The following is a 21,793-nucleotide window of genomic DNA, read 5'->3' on the forward strand; positions in this document are numbered from 1 at the left end:
AAAGGGATAATAAGAGAGTATTATAAACAACCCTACACACAAAAATTTAACAACTGATGAAATGGAGCAATTTCTCAAATATCACAAATTACCAAAATCTGTTCAAGCTCAAATAGGTAACCTAAGTAGTCCCACAACCATTTACAAAATTGAATTCATAGTTTAAAATGTTCTTAAAAAGAAATCTTAAGGTTCAGATGCCAAATCATAATGAAAATCCCAGCAGGATTTCTTGTAGATAGACAAGCTGCTTCTAATATGTATAAAGAAGGGCAGACGAACTAGAATGTGCTGTGAGACATTACATTAAAAACCAAAAAAGATACTAAAAACTTTAAAATTTGAATCTTGTAGTCCCTGCTCTCAAGAAACATATTTCAGGAGGTTCCAAGATGGCCAAATAGGAACAGTTCCGGTCTGCAGCTCCCAGCATGATCGACACAGAAGATGGGTGATTTCTGCATTTCCAAATGAGGTACCTGGTTCATCTCATTGGGACTGCTTGGACAGTGGGCGCAATCCACGTAGGGCAAGCCTAAGCAGGGCGAGGCATTGCCTCACCCAGGAAGTGTAAGGGGTTGCAGGATTTCCCTTTCCTAGCCAAGGAAAGCCATGACAGACTGTACCTGGAAAAACAGGACACTTCTGCCCAAATACTGTGCTTTTCCCAAGGTCTTAGCAACTGGTAGACAAGGAGATTCTCTCCCATTTCCGGCTCAGTGGGCCCCACACCCACAGAGCCTTGCTCACTGCTAACGCAGCAGTCTGAGATTGAACTGCAAGGTGGCAGCCTGGCTGGGAGAGGGGCGTCCACCATTGCTGAGGCTTGAGTAGGTAAACAAAGCAGCCGGGAAGCTCGAACTGGGCAGAGCCCACCACAGCTCAGCAACGCCTACTGCCTCTATAGACTCCACCTCTGCGGGCAGCACATAGCTGAACAAAAGTCAGCAGACAACTTCTTCAGACTTAAATGTCCCTGTCTGACAGCTCTGAAGAGAGCAGTGGTTCTCCCAGCACAGTGTTTGAGCTCTGAGAACAGACAGACTGTCTCCTCAAGTGGGTCCCTGACCCCTATGTAACCTAACTGGGAGATACCTCCCAGTAGGGGCTGACAGACACCTCATATAGGTGGATGCCCCTCTGGGACGAAGCTTCCAGAGGAAGGATCAGGCAGCAATATTTTCTGTTCTGCAATATTTGCTGTTCTGCAGCCTCTGCTTGTGATATCGAGGCAAACAGGGTCTGGAGTGGACCTCCAGCAAACTCCAACAGACCTGCAGCTGAGGGTCCTGACTGTTAGAAGAAAAACTAACAAACAGAAAGGAATAGCATCAACATCAAAAAGGACATCTACACCAAAACCCCATCAGTAGGTCACCAATATCAAAGACCAAAGGTAGCTAAAACCACAAAGATGGGGAGAAATCAGAGCAGAAAAACTGAAAATTCTAAAAACCAGAGCACCTCTTCTCCTCCAAAGGATCACAGCTCCTCGCCACCAATCAAACAAAGCTGGATGGAGAATGACTTCAACGAGTTGACAGAAATATGCTTCAGAAAGTCGGTAATAACAAACTCCTCTGAGCTAAAGGAGCATGTTCAAACCCACCACAAGGAAGCTAAAAACCTTGAAGAAAGGTTAGATTAATGGCTAACTAGAATAAACAGTATAGGGAAGATCTTAAATGACCTGATGGAGCTGAAAACCATAGCATGAAAACTTCGTGACGCATACACAAGCTTCAATAGCCAATTCAATCAAATGGAAGAAAGGGTATTAGTGATTGAAGATCAAATTAATGAAATAAAGTGAGAAGAAAAGATTAGAGAAAAAAAAGTAAAAAGAAATGACCAAAGCCTCCAAGAAATATGGGACTATGTGAAAAGACCAAATCTAATCTACGTTTGATAGGTGTACCTGAAAGTGATGGGGAGAATGCAACCAAGTTGGAAAACACTCTGCAGGATATTATCCAGGAGAACTTCCCCAATCTAGCAAGGCAGACCAACATTCAAATTCAGAAAAATAGAGAACACCACAAAGATACTCCTCAAGAAGAGCAACCCCAAGACACATAATTATCAGATTCACCAAGGTTGAAATGAATGAAAAAATGTTAAGGGCAGCCAGAGAGAAAGGTCCAGTTACCCACAAAGGAAAGCCCATCAGACTAACAGCGGATCACTCAGGAGAAACTCTATAAGCCAGAAGAGAGCGGGGGCTGATATTCAACATTCTTAAAGAAAATAATTTTCAACCCAGAATTTCATACCCAGCCAAACTAAGCTTCATAAGTGAAGGAGAAATAAAATCCTTTACAGACAGGCAAATGCTGAGAGATTTTGTCACCACCAGGCCTGCCCTAAAAGAGCTCCTGAAGGAAGCACTAAACATGGAAAGGAACAACCAGTACCAGCCACTGCAAAAACATGCCAAATTGTAAAGACCATCAATGCTATGAAGAAACTGCATCAATTAACAGGAAAAATAACCAGCTAACATCATAATGACGGATCATATTCACACATAACAATATTAACCTTAAATGTAAACAGGCCAAATGCCCGAATTAAAAAACACAGACTGGCAAATTGGATAAAGTCAAGACCCATCAGTGTGCTATATTCAGGAGAACCATCTCACCTGCAGAGACACACATAGGCTCAAAATAAAGGATGGAGGAAGATCTACCAAGCAAATGGAAAGCAAAAAAAAAAAAAAAAAAAAAAGCAGGAATTGCAATCCTAGTCTCTGATAAAACAGACTTTAAGCCAACAAAGATCAAAAGAGACAAAGAAGGCCATTACATAATGGTAAAGGGATCAATTCAACAAGAAGAGCTAAGTATCCTAAATATATATGCACCCAATACAGGAGCACTTAGATTCATAAAGCAAGTCCTTAGAGGCCTACAAAGAGAATTAAGACTCCCACACAATAATAATGGGAGATTTTAATACCCCACTGTCAATATAAGACAGATCAACAAGACAGAAGGTTAACAAGGATATCCAGGACTTGAACTCAGCTCTGCACCAAGCTGACCTAATAGACATCTACAGACCTCTTCACCCAAAATCAACAGAATGTACATTCTTCTTAGCACCACATCACACTTATTCTAAAATTGACCACATAATTGGAAGTAAAGCACTCCTCAGCAAATGTAAGAGAACAGAAATCACAAAAAACTGTCTCTCAGACCACAGTGCAATCAAATTAGAACTCAGGATTAAGAAACTCACTAAAGGCTTCTGAGCCAAGATGGCCGAATAGGAACAGCTCTGGTCTACAGCTCCCAGCGCGAGCGACGCAGAAGACAGGTGATTTCTGCATTTCCATCTGAGGTACCGTGTTCATCTCACTAGGGAGTGCCAGACAGTGGGCGCAGGTCAGTGGGTGAGTTCACCGTGCACCAGCCGAAGCAGGGGCGAGGCATTGCCTCACTCGGGAAGCGCAAGGGGTCAGGGAGTTCCCTTTCCAGGGGTGACAGACGGCACCTGGAAAATCGGGCCACTCCCACCCGAATACTGTGCTTTTCTGATGGGCTTAGGAAACGGTGCCCCAGGAGAGTATAGCCCGCACCTGGCTCAGAGGGTCCTACGCCCACGGAGTCTCGCTGATTGCTAGCACAGCAGTCTGAGATCAAACAGCAAGTCGGCAGCGAGGCTGGGGGAGGGGCGCCCGCCATTGCCCAGGCTCGCTTAGGTAAACAAAGCAGCCTGGAAGCTTGAACTGGGTGGAGCCCACCAGAGCTCAAGGAGGCCTGCCTGCCTCTGTAGGCTCCACCTCTGGGGGCAGGGCACAGAGAAAAAGACAGCAGTAACCTCTGCAGACTTAAATGTCCCTGTCTTACAGCTTTGAGGAGAGCAGTGGTTCTCCCAGCACGCAGCTGGAGATCTGAGAATGGGCTGACTGCCTCCTCAAGTGGGTCCCTGACCCCTGACCCCCGAGCAGCCTAACTGGGAGGCACCCCCCAGCAGGGGCAGACTGACACCTCACACGGCCGGCCAGGTACTCCAACAGACCTGCAGCTGAGGGTCCTGTCTGTTAGAAGGAAAACTAACAGAAAGAACATCCACACCAAAAACCCATCTGTACATCACCATCATCAAAGACCAAAAGTAGATAAAACCACAAAGATGGGGAAAAAACAGAGCAGAAAAACTGGAAACTCTAAAAAGCAGAGTACCTCTCCTCCTCCAAAGGAACGCAGTTCCTCACCAGCAACGGAACAAAGCTGGACGGAGAATGACTTTGACGAGCTGAGAGAAGAAGGCTTCAGACGATCAAATTACTCCGAGCTACGGGAGGATATTCAAACCAAAGGCAAAGAAGTTGAAAACTTTGAAAAAAATTTAGAAGAATGTATAACTAGAATAACCAATACAGAGAAGTGCTTAAAGGAGCTGATGGAGCTGAAAACAAAGGCTTGAGAACTACGTGAAGAATGCAGAAGCCTCAGGAGCCGATGGGATCAAATGGAAGAAAGGGTATCAGCCCTGGAAGATGAAATGAATGAAATGAAGCGAGAAGGGAAGTTTAGAGGAAAAAGAATAAAAAGAAACGAGCAAACCCTCCAAGAAATGTGGGACTATGTGAAAAGACCAAATCTACGTCTGATTGGTGTACCTGAAAGTGACGGGGAGAATGGAAACAAGTTGGAAAACACTCTGCAGGATATTATCCAGGAGAACTTCCCCAATCTAGCAAGGCAGACCAACATTCAGATTCAGGAAATACAGAGAACGCCACAAAGATACTCCTCGAGAAGAGCAACTCCAAGACACATAATTGTCAGATTCACCAAAGTTGAAATGAAGGAAAAAATGTTAAGGGCAGCCAGAGAGAAAGGTCGGGTTACCATCAAAGGGAAGCCCATCAGACTAACAGCGGATCACTTGGCAGAAACCCTACAAGCCAGAAGAGAGTGGGGGCCAATATTCAACATTCTTAAAGAAAAGAATTTTCAACCCAGAATTTCATATCCTGCCAAACTAAGCTTCATAAGTGAAGGAGAAATAAAATACTTTACAGACAAGCAAATGCTGAGAGATTTTGTCACCACCAGGCCTGCCCTAAAAGAGCTCCTGAAGGAAGCGCTAAACATGCAAAGGCACAACCGGTACCAGCCACTGCAAAATCATACCGAAATGTAAAGACCATTGAGACTAGGAAGAGACTACATCAACTAACGAGCAAAATAACCAGCTAACATCATAATGACAGGATCAAATTCACACATAACAATATTAACTTTAAATGTAAATGGATTAAATGCTCCAAATAAAAGACACAGACTGGCAAATTGGATAAAGACTCAAGACCCATCAGTGTGCTGTATTCAGGAAACCCATCTCACACGCAGAGACACACATAGGCTCAAAATAAACGGATGGAGGAAGATCTACCAAGCAAATGGAAAACAAAAAAAAGCAGGGGTTGCAATCCTAGTCTCTGATAAAACGGACTTTAAACCAACAAAGATCAAAAGAGACAAAGAAGGCCATTACATAATGGTAAAGGGATTAATTCAACAAGAAGAGCTAACTATCCTAAATATATATGCACCCAATACAGGAGGACCCAGATTCATAAAGCAAGTCCTGAGTGACCTACAAAGAGACTTAGACTCCCACACATTAATAATGGGAGACTTTAACACCCCACTGTCAACATTAGACAGATCAACGAGACAGAAAGTCAACAAGGATACCCAGGAATTGAACTCAGCTCTGCACCAAGCGGACCTAATAGACATCTACAGAACTCTCCACCCCAAATCAACAGAAAATACATTCTTTTCAACACCACACCACACCTATTCCATAATTGACCATATACTTGGAAGTAAAGCTCTCCTCAATAAATGTAAAAGAACAGAAATTATAACAAACTATCTCTCAGATCACAGTGCAATCAAGCTAGAACTCAGGATTAAGAATCTCACTCAAAACCGCTCAACTACGTGGAAACTGAACAACCTGCTCCTGAATGACTACTGGGTACATAACGAAATGAAGGCAGAAATAAAGATGTTCTTTGAAACCAACGAGAACCAAGACACAAAATACCAGAACCTCTGGGATGCATTCAAAGCAGTGTGTAGAGGGAAATTTATAGCACTAAATGCCCACAAGAGAAAGCAAGAAAGATCCAAAATTGACACCCTAACATCACAATTAAAAGAACTAGAAAAGCAAGAGCAAACACATTCAAAAGCTAGCAGAAGGCAAGAAATAACTAAAATCAGAGCAGAACTGAAGGAAATAGAGACACAAAAAACCCTTCAAAAAATCAATGAATCCAGGAGCTGGTTTTTTGAAAGGATCAACAAAATTGATAGACCGCTAGCAAGATAAATGAAGAAAAAAAGAGAGAAGAATCAAATAGATGCAATAAAAAATGATAAAGGGGATATCACCTCCAATCCCACAGAAATACAAACTACCATCAGAGAATATTACAAACACCTCTACGCAAATAAACTAGAAAATCTAGAAGAAATGGATAAATTCCTCAACACATACACCCTCCCAAGACTAAACCAGGAAGAAGTTGAATCTCTGAATAGACCAATAACAGGAGCTGAAATTGTGGCAATAATCAATAGCTTACCAACCAAAAGAAGTCCAGGACCAGATGGGTTCACAGCCGAATTCTACCAGAGGTACAAGGAGGAGCTGGTACCATTCCTTCTGAAACTATTCCAATCAATAGAAAAAGAGGGAATCCTCCCTAACTCATTTTATGAGGCCAGCATCATCCTGATACCAAAGCCTGGCAGAGACACAACAAAAAAAGAGAATTTTAGACCAATATCCTTGATGAACATTGATGCAAAAATCCTCAATAAAATACTGGCAAACAGAATCCAGCAGCACATCAAAAAGCTTATCCACCATGATCAAGTGGACTTCATCCCTGGGATGCAAGGCTGGTTCAATATATGCAAATCAATAAATGTAATCCAGCATATAAACAGAACCAACGACAAAAACCACATGATTATCTCAATAGATGCAGAAAATGCCTTTGACAAAATTCAACAACCCTTCATGCTAAAAACTCTCAATAAATTAGGTATTGATGGGACATATCTCAAAATAATAAGAGCTATCTATGACAAACCCACAGCCAATATCATACTGAATGGGCAAAAACTGGAAGCATTCCCTTTGAAAACTGGCACAAGATAGGGATGCCCTCTCTCACCACTTCTATTCAACATAGTGTTGGAAGTTCTGGCCAGGGCAATCAGGCAGGAGAAGGAAATCAAGGGTATTCAATTAGGAAAAGAGGAAGTCAAATTGTCCCTGTTTGCAGATGACATGATAGTATATCTAGAAAACCCCATTGTCTCAGCCCAAAATCTCCTTAAGCTGATAAGCAACTTCAGCAAAGTCTCAGGATACAAAATCAATGTACAAAAATCACAAGCATTCTTATACATCAATAACAGACAAACAGAGAGCCAAATCATGAGTGAACTCCCATTCACAATTGCTTCCAAGAGAATAAAATACCTAGGAATCCAACTTACAAGGGATGTGAAGGACTTCTTCAAGGAGAACTACAAACCACTGCTCAAGGAAATAAGAGGATACAAACAAATGGAAGAACATTCCATGCTCATGGGTAGGAAGAATCAATATCATGAAAATGGCCATACTGCCCAAGGTAATTTACAGATTCAATGCCATCCCCATCAAGTTACCAATGACTTTCTTCACAGAATTGGAAAAAACTACTTTAAAGTTCATATGGAACCAAAAAAGAGCCCGCATCGCCAAGTCAATCCTAAGCCAAAAGAACAAAGCTGGAGGCATCACACTACCTGACTTCAAACTATACTACAAGGCTACAGTAACCAAAACAGCATGGTACTGGTACCAAAACAGAGATATAGATCAATGGAACAGAACAGAGCCGTCAGAAATAATGCCACATATCTACAACTATCTGATCTTTGACAAACCTGACAAAAACAAGAAATGGGGAAAGGATTCCCTATTTAATAAATGGTGCTGGGAAAACAGGCTAGCCATATGTAGAAAGCTGAAACTGGATCTCTTCCTTACACCTTATACAAAAATTAATTCAAGATGGATTAAAGACTTAAATGTTAGACCTAAAACCATAAAAACCCTAGAAGAAAACCTAGGCATTACCATTCAGGACATAGGCATGGGCAAGGACTTCATGACTAAAACACCAAAAGCAATGGCAACAAAAGCCAAAATTGACAAATGGGATCTAATTAAACTAAAGAGCTTCTGCACAGCAAAGGAAACTACCAGCAGAGTGAACAGGCAACCTACAAAATGGGAGAAAATTTTCGCAACCTACTCATCTGACAAAGAGCTAATATCCAGAATCTACAATGAACTCCAACAAATTTACAAGAAAAAAACAAACAACCCCATCAAAAAGTGGGCGAAGGACATGAACAGACACTTCTCAAAAGAAGACATTTATGCAGCCAAAAAACACATGAAAAAATACTCACCATCACTGGCCATCAGAGAAATGCAAATCAAAACCACAATGAGATACCATCTCACACCAGTTAGAATGGCAATCATTAAAAAGTCAGGAAACAACAGGTGCTGGAGAGGATGTGGAGAAATAGGAACACTTTTACACTGTTGGTGGGACTGTAAACTAGTTCAACCCTTGTGGAAGACAGTGTGGCGATTCCTCAGGGATCTAGAACTAGAAATTCCATTTGACCCAGCCATCCCATTACTGGGTATATACCCAAAGGACTATAAATCATGCTGCTATAAAGACACATGCACACGTATGTTTATTGCAGCATTATTCACAATAGCAAAGACTTGGAACCAACCCAAATGTCCAACAAAGATAGACTGGATTAAGAAAATGTGGCACATATACACCATGGAATACTATGCAGCCATAAAAAATGATGAGTTCATGTCCTTTGTAGGGACATGGATGAAATTGGAAATCATCATTCTCAGTAAACTATCGCAAGAACAAAAAACCAAACACCGCATATTCTCACTTATAGGTGGGAATTGAACAATGAGAACACATGGACACAGGAAGGGGAACATCACACTTCGGGGACTGTTGTGGGGTGGGGGGAGGGGGGAGGGATAGCATTGGGAGATATACCTAATGCTAGATGACGAGTTGGTGGGTGCAGCGCACCAGCATGGCACATGTATACATATGTAACTTACCTGCACGTTGTGCACACGTACCATAGAGTCTAAAGTATAATAATAATAATAATAATAAAGGAAAAAATAAAAAAAAAAAAAGAAACTCACTAAAAACCGCTCAACTACATGGAAACTGAACAACTTGCTCCTGAATGACTACTGTGTACCTAACAAAATGAAGGCAGAAATAAAGATTTTCTTTGAAACCAATGAGAACAAAGACACAACATACCACAATCTCTGGGACACACTTAAAGCAGTGTGTAGCGGGAAATTTATAGCACTAAATGCCCACAAGAGAAAGCAGGAAAGATCTAAAATAGACACCCTACCATCACAATTAAAAGAACTAGAGAAGCAAGAACAAACAAATTCAAAAGCTAGCAGAAGACAAGAAATGACTAAGATCAGAGCAGAACTGAAGGAGATAGAGACACGAAAAACCCTTCAAAAAATCAATGAATCCAGGAGCTGGTTTTTTGAAAAGATCAAAAAAATTGATAGACCACTAGCAAGACTAATAAAGAAAAAAAAAGAGAAGAATCAAATAGACACAATAAAAAATGATAAAGGGAATATCACCACTGATCCCACAGAAATACAAACTACCATCAGAGAATACTATAAACACCTCTATGCAAATAAACTATAAAATCTAGAAGAAATGGATAAATTCCTGGACACATACACCCTCCCAAGACTAAATGAGGAAGAAGTTGAATTTCTGAATAGACCAATAACAGGCTCTGAAATTGACACAATAATTAATAGTCTACCCACCAAAAAAAGTCCAGGACCAGACAGATTCACAGCTGAATTCTACCAGAGGTACAAAGAAAAGCTGGTACCATTCCTTCTGAAACTATTCCAATCAATAGAAAAAGAGAGAATCCTCCCAAACTCATTTTATGAGGCCAGAATCATCCTGATACCAAAGCCTGGCAGAGACACAACAAAAAAAGAGAATTTTAGACCAATATCCCTGATGAACATCGATGCAAAAATCCTCAATAAAATATTGGCAAACCGAATCCAGCAGCACATCAAAAAGCTTATCCGCCACGATCAAGTCAGCTTCATCCCTGGGATGAAAGGCTGGTTTGACATATGCAGATCAATAAACATAATCCATCACATAAACAGAACCAACAACAAAAACCACATGATTATCTCAATAGATGCAGAAAAGGCCTTCGACAAAATTCAACAGCCCTTCATGCTAAAAACTCTCAATAAACTAGGTAGTGACGGAACGCATCTCAAAATAATAAGAGCTATTTATGACAAGGCCACAGCCAATATCATACTGAATAGGCAAAAACTGGAAGTATTCCCTTTGAAAACCGGCACAAGACAAGGATGTTCTCTCTCACCACTCCTATTCAACATAGTGTTGGAAGTTCTGGCCAGGGCAATCAGGCAAGAGAAAGAAATAAAAGGTATTCAATCAGGAAAAGAGGAAGTCAAATTGTCCCTGTTTGCAGATGACACAATTGTATTCTAGAAAACCCCATCGTCTCAGCCCAAAATCTCCTTAAGCTGATAAGCAACTTCAGCAAAGTGTCTCAGGATAAAAAATCAATGTGCAAAAATCACAAGCATTCCTATACACCAATAACAGGCAAACAGAGAGCCAAATCATGAGTGAACTCCCATTTACAATTGCTACAAAGAGAATAAAATACCTAGGAATCCAACTTACAAGGGATGTGAAGGACCTCTTCAAGGAGAACTACAAACCACTGCTCAATGAAATAAAAGAGGATACAAACAAATGGAAGAACATTCCATGCTCATGGCTAGGAAGAATCAATGAAAGAATCAGTGAAAGTGGCCATACTGCCCTAGGTAACTTATAGATTCAGTGCCATCCCCATCAAGCTACCAATGACTTTCTTCACAGAATTGGAAAAAACTAAAGCTAAAAAAGTAAAGTTCATATGGAACTAAAAAAGTAAATTTCATATGGAACCAAAAAAGAGCCCACATTGCCAAGACAATCCTAAGCAAAAAGAACAAAGCTGGAGGCATCATGCTACCTGACTTCAAACTATACTACAAGGCTACAGTAACCAAAACAGCATGGTACTGGTACCAAAACAGATATATAGACCAATGGAACAGAACAGAGACCTCAGAAATAACACCACACATCTACAACCATCTGATCTTTGACAAATCTGACAAAAACAAGAAATGGGGAAAGGATTCCCTATTTAATAAATGGTGCTGGGAAAACTGGCTAGCCATATGTAGAAAGCTGAAACTGGATCTCTTCCTTACACCTTATACAAAAATTAATTCAAGTTGGATTAAAGACTTATATGTTAGACCTAAAACCAAAAACACCCTAGAAGAAAACCTAGGCTAATACCATTCAGGACATAGGCATGGGCAAGGACTTCATGACTAAAACACCAAAAGCAATGGCAACAAAAGCCAAAATTGACAAATGGGATCTAATTAAACTAAAGAGCCTCTGCACGGCAAAAGAAACTACCATCAGAGTGAACAGGCAACCTACAGAATGTGAGAAAATGTTTGCAATCTATCCATCTGACAAAGGGCTAATATCCAGAATCTACAAAGAACACAAACAAATTTACAAGAAAAAAACAAACAACCCCATCAAAAAGTAGGCAAAGGATATGAACAGACACTTCTCAAAAGAAGACATTTGTGCAGCCAAAAGACCCATGAAAAAATACTCATCATCACTGGTCATCAGAGAAATGCAAATCAAAACCACAGTGAGATACCATCTCATGCCAGTTAGAATGGTGGTCATTAAAAAGTCAGGAAACAACAGATGCTGGAGAGGTGGTGGAGAAATAGGAATGCTTTTACACTGTTGGTGGGAGTGTAAATTAGTTCAACCATTGTGGAAGACAGTGTGGCAATTCCTCAAGGATCTAGAACTAGAAATACCATTTGACCCAGCCATCCCATTACTGGGTATATACCCAAAGGATTATAAATCATGCTGCTATAAAGACACATGCACACGTATGTTTATTGTGGCACTATTCACAATAGCAAAGACTTGGAACCAACCCAAATGTACATCAATGATAGACAGGATTAAGAAAATGTGGCACATATACACCATGGAATACTATGCAGCCATAAAAAAGGATGAGTTCATGTCCTTTGCAGGGACATGGATGAAGCTGGAAACCGTCATTCTCAGCAAACTATCACTAAGACAGAAAGCCAAACACCATATGTTCTCAGTCATCAGTGGGAACTGAACAATGAGAACACTTGGACGCAGGGTGGGGAACATCACACACCAGGACCTGTTGGGGGGTGGGGAGCTGGGGGAGGGATAGCATTAGGAGAAATACCTAATGTAAATGACCAGTTGATGGGTGCAGGAAACCAACATGGCACATGTATACCTATGTATCAAACCTGCACGTTTTGCACATGTACCCTAGAACTTAATGTATAATTTAAAAAAAAGAAACATATTTTAGACTTTAGGATAACATTGAGTAAATTCTTGCATTTTAAGAAGAACAACTGAAGGGTAGCAGATGAGCACATGCAAATTAGTAATGAGTAAACTGAAGGAGTAAATTCTAAGGAGATCTAGCTTAAAAATAATCATCAGAGTTCTAGAGATTAGTTGCATGAGAACGTGGGCATATTTAAAATAACTGACATGTACACTTAAAAATTGAAAAGATGTTAAATTTTTTTATAGTATATATTTTACCAAAATTAAAAATAAAACATAAATACACTGCCCCACCCATTTCCAGCACCAATACTTCTTCTAGAGGCAACCACTTTCAAGGCCGTAGATGCTTCTTTGTAATTTGCCTTTATTTTTCTGACAATATGCAATACTGCTATATCTTATACTTGTTGTCTCGTGTCATCATTTTGCAATCTTTGATTTCTTGTTAGATGAGCACTATCACTAAAGCCTTCCCCACCAAGCCTTCACATGAAACCTTCCTCACCTCATCGCCTACCTATATTGCCAATGTTCCTTTTCATTATACTCTTGATATAAGTATAACAGATTTTTTTTCAGTCAATATTCAGTGTTTGCAGTGTTACGGCTGTAATATTAGGTGGAAAATGTTATTCACTATTGAGTCAAATATAGTGATAGAATTCCATGTCTTCTTCATGACATGACTAGGTATGGATCTCTTTGTTTATTCTACTTAGAGTTTATTATGTATCTTTATTGCATAATTTTTTAATGAAATTTAGGAAGTTTCAGCCATTATTTCTTCAAATATTTTTCCTGCTCCTTCCTCTCTTCTCCATTTGGAACTCCTACTGCATGTATGCTGGTGTGCTTAATGGTGTCTCACATTTCTCTGAGGTTCTGTCCAGTTTTCTTCATTCTTCTTTCTCTTTGCTCGTTGGCTTGCATAACCTCTATCAATCTATTCTCAAGTATGCTGATTCTTTCAGCCAGTTCAAATCTACTGAGCCTCTCCAGTAAATTTTTTACTTTGGTTATTTCACTTTTTGACTTCAAATTTCCATTAGTTCTTTTACAAAAATTTCTTTTCTTTTTATTTATTTTTTTTCTTTTGGAGACAAGGTGTTACCCTGTTACCCAGGCTGGAGTGTGCAGTAACGCGGTCACAGCTCACTGCAGCCTCGACCACCCAGGCTCAAGTGATTTTCCACCTCAGCCTCCCGGGTAGCTGGAACTACAGGCACACAGCACCAAGCCCAGCTAATTTTTTGTAGAGACAGGGTGTCTCCATGTTGCCCAGACTGATCTCAAACTCCTGGGCTCAAGTGATGGACCTGCCTGGGTCTCCCAAAGTGCTGGGATGGCAGGCATGAGCCACCACACCTGGCCCTTTTATAGAAATGTCTATGTTTTTATTGGTATTCTTTATTTGATTAGACATTGTCATCATAGCATCTTTTACTTCTGTACACATGGTTTTAGTTCTTTGAACATATTTATAATGGCTGTTTTGAATTCTTCATCTATTAAATCCAAGATCTGGATCCTCTCACTGGCAGTTCTGTTGCCTGCTTCTTCTTCTTGTGTATGGGTCACACCTTCCTGTTTCATTGCTTGTGTCACGATTATTTGTTGCTATTGAAAACTGAACATTTTTGGTAATATATTGTTTGACACTAGATACTTATTTCCTCCCTTCTCTGGAGCTTGTTTTTGTTGTTGTTTGCTTGTGTACTTAGTAGCTTGGCTAAACTATTTTAGTGGTCTGTTTCTCTCTCCCCACAGAGTGAAGCTTCTGTACTTATCACAGTGTGCATCCTTGGGCATGGGACACTCACCCTGGAATGACTGATCTTAGCAGGGCTCTCTTTGTTTATCTTATCTGATTTCTCTTTAAAACCTTCTGCCCCTTAATTTGGTCTTAATTTAATTGCTGACTGATTGTTTTTGACAATGTCCTGTGGTATAAATGGTTCTGTGGTCTGATCCAATTAAATTCAGGCAGGGATAGTTTTTGAGGCTAGTGTTTGAGGTTTGTTCTGTTCCCAGGAGAACTCTTCTTAACTGTCCCTCTCTCTGGGTGAACTAGCTGGCCTATGATTTAGCTTATTGCTCTCAATATAATCAACCAGACCAATAATAGAAAATATTAGTTTAATTTTATTGCTGGAGACCTCCCTCATCAAGACTTCTGACTTGCTGCTTCTATCTGAACTGGTTGTTTTCTAGGTCTGATACACAGCTGTCACCCTGGGGTTTCCTTTGCCATCTTCCTGAGAATTCCCTGGAATTCCCCTTTGAATTCCCTGAAATGAAGGGGTCCCAGCAATTACATTCCTAGGTATATAACCAAGAGAAACAAAAACATATATTTACACAGAAATTTGTACATGTATGTTTATAGCAGCACTATTCATAATACTCAAAAGGGGAAAGAACTCAAATTGATAAGCAAAATGTTGTATAACCATACAATAGAATATTATGCCATAAAAAGGAATACAGTACTGACACACGCTGTGACATTGATGATCATTGAAAACATTATGCGAAGTGAAAGAAGGCAGTCACAAAAGACCACATGCTATGATTTCATTCATATGAAAGTCCAGAATAGGGAAATCTATAGAGACAGAAAGTGGATTAGTGGTTGCTTAGGGGTGGGGAAAGGGGTAACAGGGCAATGGCAGCAAAAGATATAAGGTTTCTTCTTGAGGTGATGAAAACCTAAAATTGACTATGGTAATAGTTTCACATATCTGTAAATAGGTTAAAAACCATTAAATTGTATACTTTAAATGGGTAGATTATATGATATGTGATTTATATCTCAACAAAGCTGATTTTAAAATTCAGGCCATTAAGATATTTATTGGCAACCTGAAGTTGTCATTGAATCTTGCAACTCTACCAGTATATGAGAGTAACTCTTTAATAGAACCTCTTGAGAAACTTCCCCTCACATCCATTGGCCAGGTTTGGATCCCCCTCCCCATTTCCTAAACCAATCACTAGTATGGAACTGAGATCACCAGGTGTATTAGTCCATTTCCACACTGCTGATAAAGACATACCCGAGAATGGGCAATTACAAAAGAAAGAGGTTTATTGGACTTACTGTTCCACATGGCTGGGGAGGCCTCCCAATCATGGTGGAAGGCAAGGAGGAGCAAGTCACACTTACATGGATGGCAGCAGGCAAAGAGAGAGCTTGTGCAGAGAAACTCCCTTTTTTAAAACCATCAGATCTCATGAGACCCATTCACTGTCACAAGAACAGCATGGGAAAGACCTGCCCCCATGACTCAGTCATCTCCCACCGGGTCCCTCCCACAACACATGGGAATTATGGGAGCTACAAGATGAGATTTGGGTAGGGACACAGAGCCAAACCATATCACCAGGATTACATTAGATTAATCATGACTTAACCAATTAGGAAATGAGTGAATACATAAATAAAATTATGGTTCTGCCCAACAAGAATGAAGGGAGGATTGGCTATTGGGGGGGTCAGCAATAGTGTCTGCTACACACTTGCTTAGTGTTTTCAGATTTCCATCCCTTTCTACTATCTTAATTTTCCTCACAACCACCCTATGAAGTTAGCAGGAGAAATAGCTACATTTTTGAGATGACGAAACTGAATCTCAAAAATGTAAAGTATCAGCCAGGCACGGTGGCTCACACCTGTAATCCCAGCACTTTGGGAGGCCGAGGCGGGTGGATCATGAGGTCAGGAGATCAAGACCATCCTGGCTAACACAGTGAAACCCCGTCTCTACTAAAAATACAAAAAAATAGCTGGGCGTGGTGGCAGGCGCCTGTAGTCCCAGCTACTCGGGAGGCTGAGGCAGGAGAATGGTGTGAACCTGGGAGGCGGAGCTTGCAGTGAGCTGAGATCATGCCACTGCACTTCAGCCTGGGGGACAGAGTGAGACTCCGTCTCAAAAAAAAAAAAAAAAAATTGTAAAGTATCTTAGCCGTGATTATACTGCCTGTTGAGTAATGGAGCCAGGACTTGAATCTAGGTTTTTCTGACTCCAAATTCAATTTTTTTTTTTTTTTTTTGAGATGGAGTCTCATTCCATCTCCCAGGCTGGAGTGCAGTGGCGCAATCTCGGCTCACTGCAACCTCCACCTCCCAGGTTCAAGCGATTCTCCTGCTTCAGCCTCCCAAGTAGCTGGGATTACAGGCGCACACCACCACACCCAGCAATTTTTTTTTTGTATTTAGTAGAGACAGTTTCACCATGTTGGTCAGGCTGGTCTCAAACTCATAACCTCAGGTGATCCACCTGCCTTGGCCTCCCAAAGTGCTGGGGTTACAGGTGTGAGCCACCACACCCAGCCCAAATTTAATTTTTTAAATTAGAATTTAAAAAAAAACTATGTCCCTACAAATATTTCTATTAACAAAGTGTTACTTATCATAATTTTTAGAACTCCACACTGAAAGACCCTCCAGATCACAATTCTTATTTAAAGCTTTCTCTTACTTTCCCCTCTAACAAATACAACCAGTTCATTCTCTCCAGTTGATGTCTTTTCAATACAGGCCACTACACCAATAGATTATCTTGTGCTCTTATTCAAAGAATTGTTCTGCTAAGGATTGTGCATTCCTACTAATGAGTTTGTTGTAGATTTTGTGGAATTAAGCAGAATGCAGTAGAATTTTAAATTAATTTATCTGTCTTTATCTCTAACGGCTTTTCATTCACAATTATAGTTTTGCAATGAGTGCATTGGTGATGACAGAAATCCGCCATAACATATTCGATTGTCTGAATTAGCTTCAGACTCTTATTTAATGACTTATTAGTCAACCACAGTCAGCCAACAGTGTATCACATTAGATCTGTGAACAACACAGGCAAAGAATTTTTCTTTTCTCTCTGTGTAACTCGTGGAGCAATGTTTAACAATAGGAATCTGTTCAAACATCCATCCACAGTTCTATTACATCTGCAGTTCTATTAGTAAAGGTCGGCCTAGGTTAGTTCACTGTCAGCAGCCAGAAAGATGCAAGAATAGATGAGCTTAATTGCTGTATTGTTACTATCACTATGACTATTTAGAATGCAGGTAAGTAAGACTTCCAAGATACTAAATTTCCATTTAGGTTACCAAGAAGCATTAGTTAAGTTCGGATTCTTACCAAGAGCCACCCTAATTATTAATACTACAGATGAGCTCATCTAAGACACTTCCTAAATCAGTAATCGGTAATGTATATTATAATTACTTTACCACCTATTCCACTTCTACCATTCTTAGGATTTAAGCAGTTAATCAACGAATATAATATCCCATTGGGCATTCATAGCCAGTATCTATAGATACAGAAAAACAATATTATGCCTTTATCTAGATAAAGTATGAAAACGCTAAAATAAATATATAATTTTGTTAGCTTACTTGTGTATGGAGAGCAAGGATTCTCAACCTTGCTGCACAGTGGAATCACCTGGAGAATATTACAAAATATTCATGCCTGGGTTCCACCCAGAAGCTAATGTAATTGGCATAGGGAGCAGCCTGGACACAGATTTTTAAAAGTTTCCCAGATGATTGTAATGTCCCCCGCAAAGTTAAGAAAAGCCATGGTCTGTAATTACATGGGGTGAGTGAGAGAGAGAGTGTGTGTGTGTGTATGATGGGGTCAGTCAGGAAGAAAAGGTGAGAAATTAAAAGTCTTTGGACATAAAATTGGTCAGGTGGGGCCAAGCGAGGTAGCTTATGCCTGTAATCCCAGCACTTTGGGAGGCCAAGGCAGGCGGATCATGAGGTCAAGAGATCGAGACCATCCTGGCCAATGTGGTGAAACCCTGTCTCTACTAAAAATACAAAAATTAGCCAGGGGTGGTGGCGTGCACCTGTAGTCCCAGCTACTCAGGAGGCTGAGGAGAATCGCTTGAACCCGGGAGGCGGAGGTTGCAGTGAGCCGAGATCATGCCACTGCACTCCAGCCTGGCAAGAGAGTGAGACTCCATCTCAAAAAAAAAAAAAAAAAAAAAATTGGTCAGGCAGGACGTCAACTTTCCTTGTAGGAAAATGATGTTTAAGATTCTGAACATTGAAATCAAATTAATATATAAATGCATTATTTTATTTGATACTCACATATTTTATTCTTCTTACAAGTTAAACTGTTTCAAGTGCTAAGGATTCAAAGATGCCTTTTCTCTTAGGGAGCCTTAATTAGCAATGGAAATTTCCTGATTAAGACAGAATGAAAAGACATCGTTTTCCCCACCTGGCTGAAATCTGGAACCTTAATTTAAATTATTATGATTTTATTCCACCGATGCTAAAATAAACTTAAGTTATTGACATATTTTGAACATATATGGTTTTGTTTCACCTTCATATTCTTGGGGTAAACTATATGGCACATGTACTTTTTAATTCTTGTACTTCTGTACATAGTTTCCTGTGTTAACCTCTGTTTAATGAAATTTGTAAAGATTCCTGAGCCTAATTAATAGATTTTAGCGTCTTATTACTGCTTGGCACTCTGTAGGTCTGTGCACCTGCCAATGAAACTTGAATTCTTCACTGGCATGGCCTTTTTTATTGTTGCTAGTGGTCAGCATTCACTAGATAACTAAATTAGCTCTTAAATTGAAAAAGAAAATCTATAATGTGTCTTCTTTCTAGAGTAGAAAATAACAGCAGAAGAATTCACAACAGTCTAGATACATTGCCATAGCCACAGATCCTGCCTTTTTTTCCAATTAGCAAAGGGTTTCCCTGGGAACTAAATTACTATTCCTCATTCATCCATCTGCTTCCTTCCTCCTTGCATTCAGGGAAAGTATAAAAGTTACTTTGTACACAATACTAGACATGACATGAAGTTGCCAAGATTTTTCTAAACCAGCCCTTTAAAAGGGCTAGTATACCTTTTTTCCTTCATAAAAATTTAAACATGTTTTAACAGAACAATTTCCAAAAGCAGTTAATCATTTCCACATAGTATTTGCCAGCTTTTAAGCCTGCTTTTTAAATGTTCATGAGCCCAACTTATTTTTCTAGCTCCTTTGACTACAGAAGACCCTCTGAATGGTAAAAAGAAAAAGAAAAAAAAACTTTTCTGCTCCACTTTTCAACTTGGAGTAGACAAATTCTAATATCCTATGCACATGTCCACAGAGGGCTTTTCTTAGGCAATGACTGCATAATCGAACATTTATTTTTCTTCTTTTGTTTTACAAAAAAAAACTTTAATTTTTTTCTTCTTTGTACTCTAAGAGTCAAAACTTCCCTACATGTGTTATGCTGATTGTTTTGTTACTCAAACAGAAAAAAACAGCATTTATTTAAAACGTTTTTCATACAAGTAATTATAGTACATTATACAGTATTAGGGAAATATATGGGGGGAATCACCTAAAATTTTACCACCTTTTAAATCATTCTTAGCATTTTGATGTACCCCCACCAGTCTTTGTTTTTCTGTACACCTACATCCGCACATAATCATATTGCAGATTCATTTTTGTGCTACGTGTTTCCAGTTACAATAGCCTAGACATTTTCCATGTTAATGTAGGGCGTTCATATCCATTTTTCTCATTAACTTCTTTCCATTCCTTAAGTCTTAGTACAAAGGTCATACCTTTAATTAGCAATGCCTGTCTTAACATCTCAGACTAGGTCAGGTTCCCTTGTTATTTGCTTTTATAGAATCACATTCCTTTCCTATACGGCAATAACCATAAGTGTAATGATTTCATCATCTGTCTTCCCCATAAGGTATAAGCTCTATGAGAACCAAGACCATGTCCACCTCCTTTTGCCTATCATTATGTAACCTGAACAAACCCTGGAACATAGTAGACTCTCACATTTGACAAATAGAGTAATGGTCAGTTAATGATAGCGACACATTCTGAGAAATGTGTTGTCAGGTGATTTTGTCATTGCGCCATTGTAGAGGGTACTTACACAACCTAGATAGTCTACTACACACCTAGGCTATATGGTCTAACCCATTGCTCCTAGTCTACCAATCCATACAGCATGTTACTCTACTGAATACTGTAGGCAATTGTAATACAATGGTAAGTATTTGTGTATCTAAACATAGAAAAGGTACAGTAAAGATACAGTATGAAAGATTTTTAAAAGGTTCTACTTGTATAGAGCACTTACCATGAATGTAGCCTGAAGGACTAGAAGTTGCTCTGGGTGAGTCAGTGAGTGAGAGGTGAGTGAATGTGAAGGCCTGGGACATTACTGTCCACTCCAGTAAACTTTATAAACACTGTATACTTAAGTTACAGTAAATTTATTTTAAAATTTTTTTTCTTCAATCATAAATTAACCTCAGCTTATTATAATTCTTTTACCTTATCAACTTTTTAATTTTAAAAAATTTTTTGACTTTTAATAACACATCTTAAAACATACATTTTACAACTGTACAAAAATGTTTTCTTTATATACTTATTCTATGAGCTTCTTTCTATTTTTAGAGTTTTCTATTTTTATTGTTTTACTTTTTAAATGTTTTTGTTAAAAACTAAGACACAAACATACACATTAGCTTAGGCCTACACAAGGTCAGGATCATCAATATCACTATCTTCCACCTCCATATCTTGTCCCATCAGGAGGTCTTCAGGGGCAATAATACATATGAAACTGTCATCTATTATGACAACAATGCCTTTTTCTGGAAAATCTCCTGAAGGATCAGCCTGAAGCTGTTTAACAGTTAATATTTTTTTAAAAGTAGAAGGAATACACTCTAAAATAACAATAAAAAGAAGAGTATAGTAAATGCATAAAGCAGTAACATCATTATTCTTATCAAGTATTATATAGGGTACATATTATATATGCTTTACTTTTATATGACTGCTTTGTTTACACCAGCATCCCCACAAACACGTGAGTCATGCACTGCACTTTGACATCACTAGGCAGTAGGAATTTTCATCTCCACTATAATCTTATGGAACCATGATCATATATATGCAGTCTGTTATTGACCAAAAAAAATCATTAGGCAGTATAGGATTATATTTATTGTGATGCCATTGTATGCCAACACATAAATTTTTTGAATGAGTAAATAAATAATCCTCATTTTCAATGGTCATTTGATAATCTATTCAATATATATGATTATACTTTACT

The 21,793-nt window shown here is 39.3% G+C and overlaps 1 protein-coding gene across 1 annotated transcript in view; it reads right to left on the bottom strand.

Moving 5' to 3' along the window:
- WDR41 (WD repeat domain 41) overlaps window positions 1-21,793 on the bottom strand; it is a 185,824-nt gene that overhangs the window by 61,741 nt on the left and 102,290 nt on the right. The gene's annotated exons all lie outside the window — the stretch shown is intronic.

The sequence above is a fragment of the Pongo pygmaeus genome, chromosome 4 (genome assembly GCF_028885625.2).
Source record: "Pongo pygmaeus isolate AG05252 chromosome 4, NHGRI_mPonPyg2-v2.0_pri, whole genome shotgun sequence".
Taxonomy (NCBI): Eukaryota; Metazoa; Chordata; class Mammalia; order Primates; family Hominidae; genus Pongo; species Pongo pygmaeus.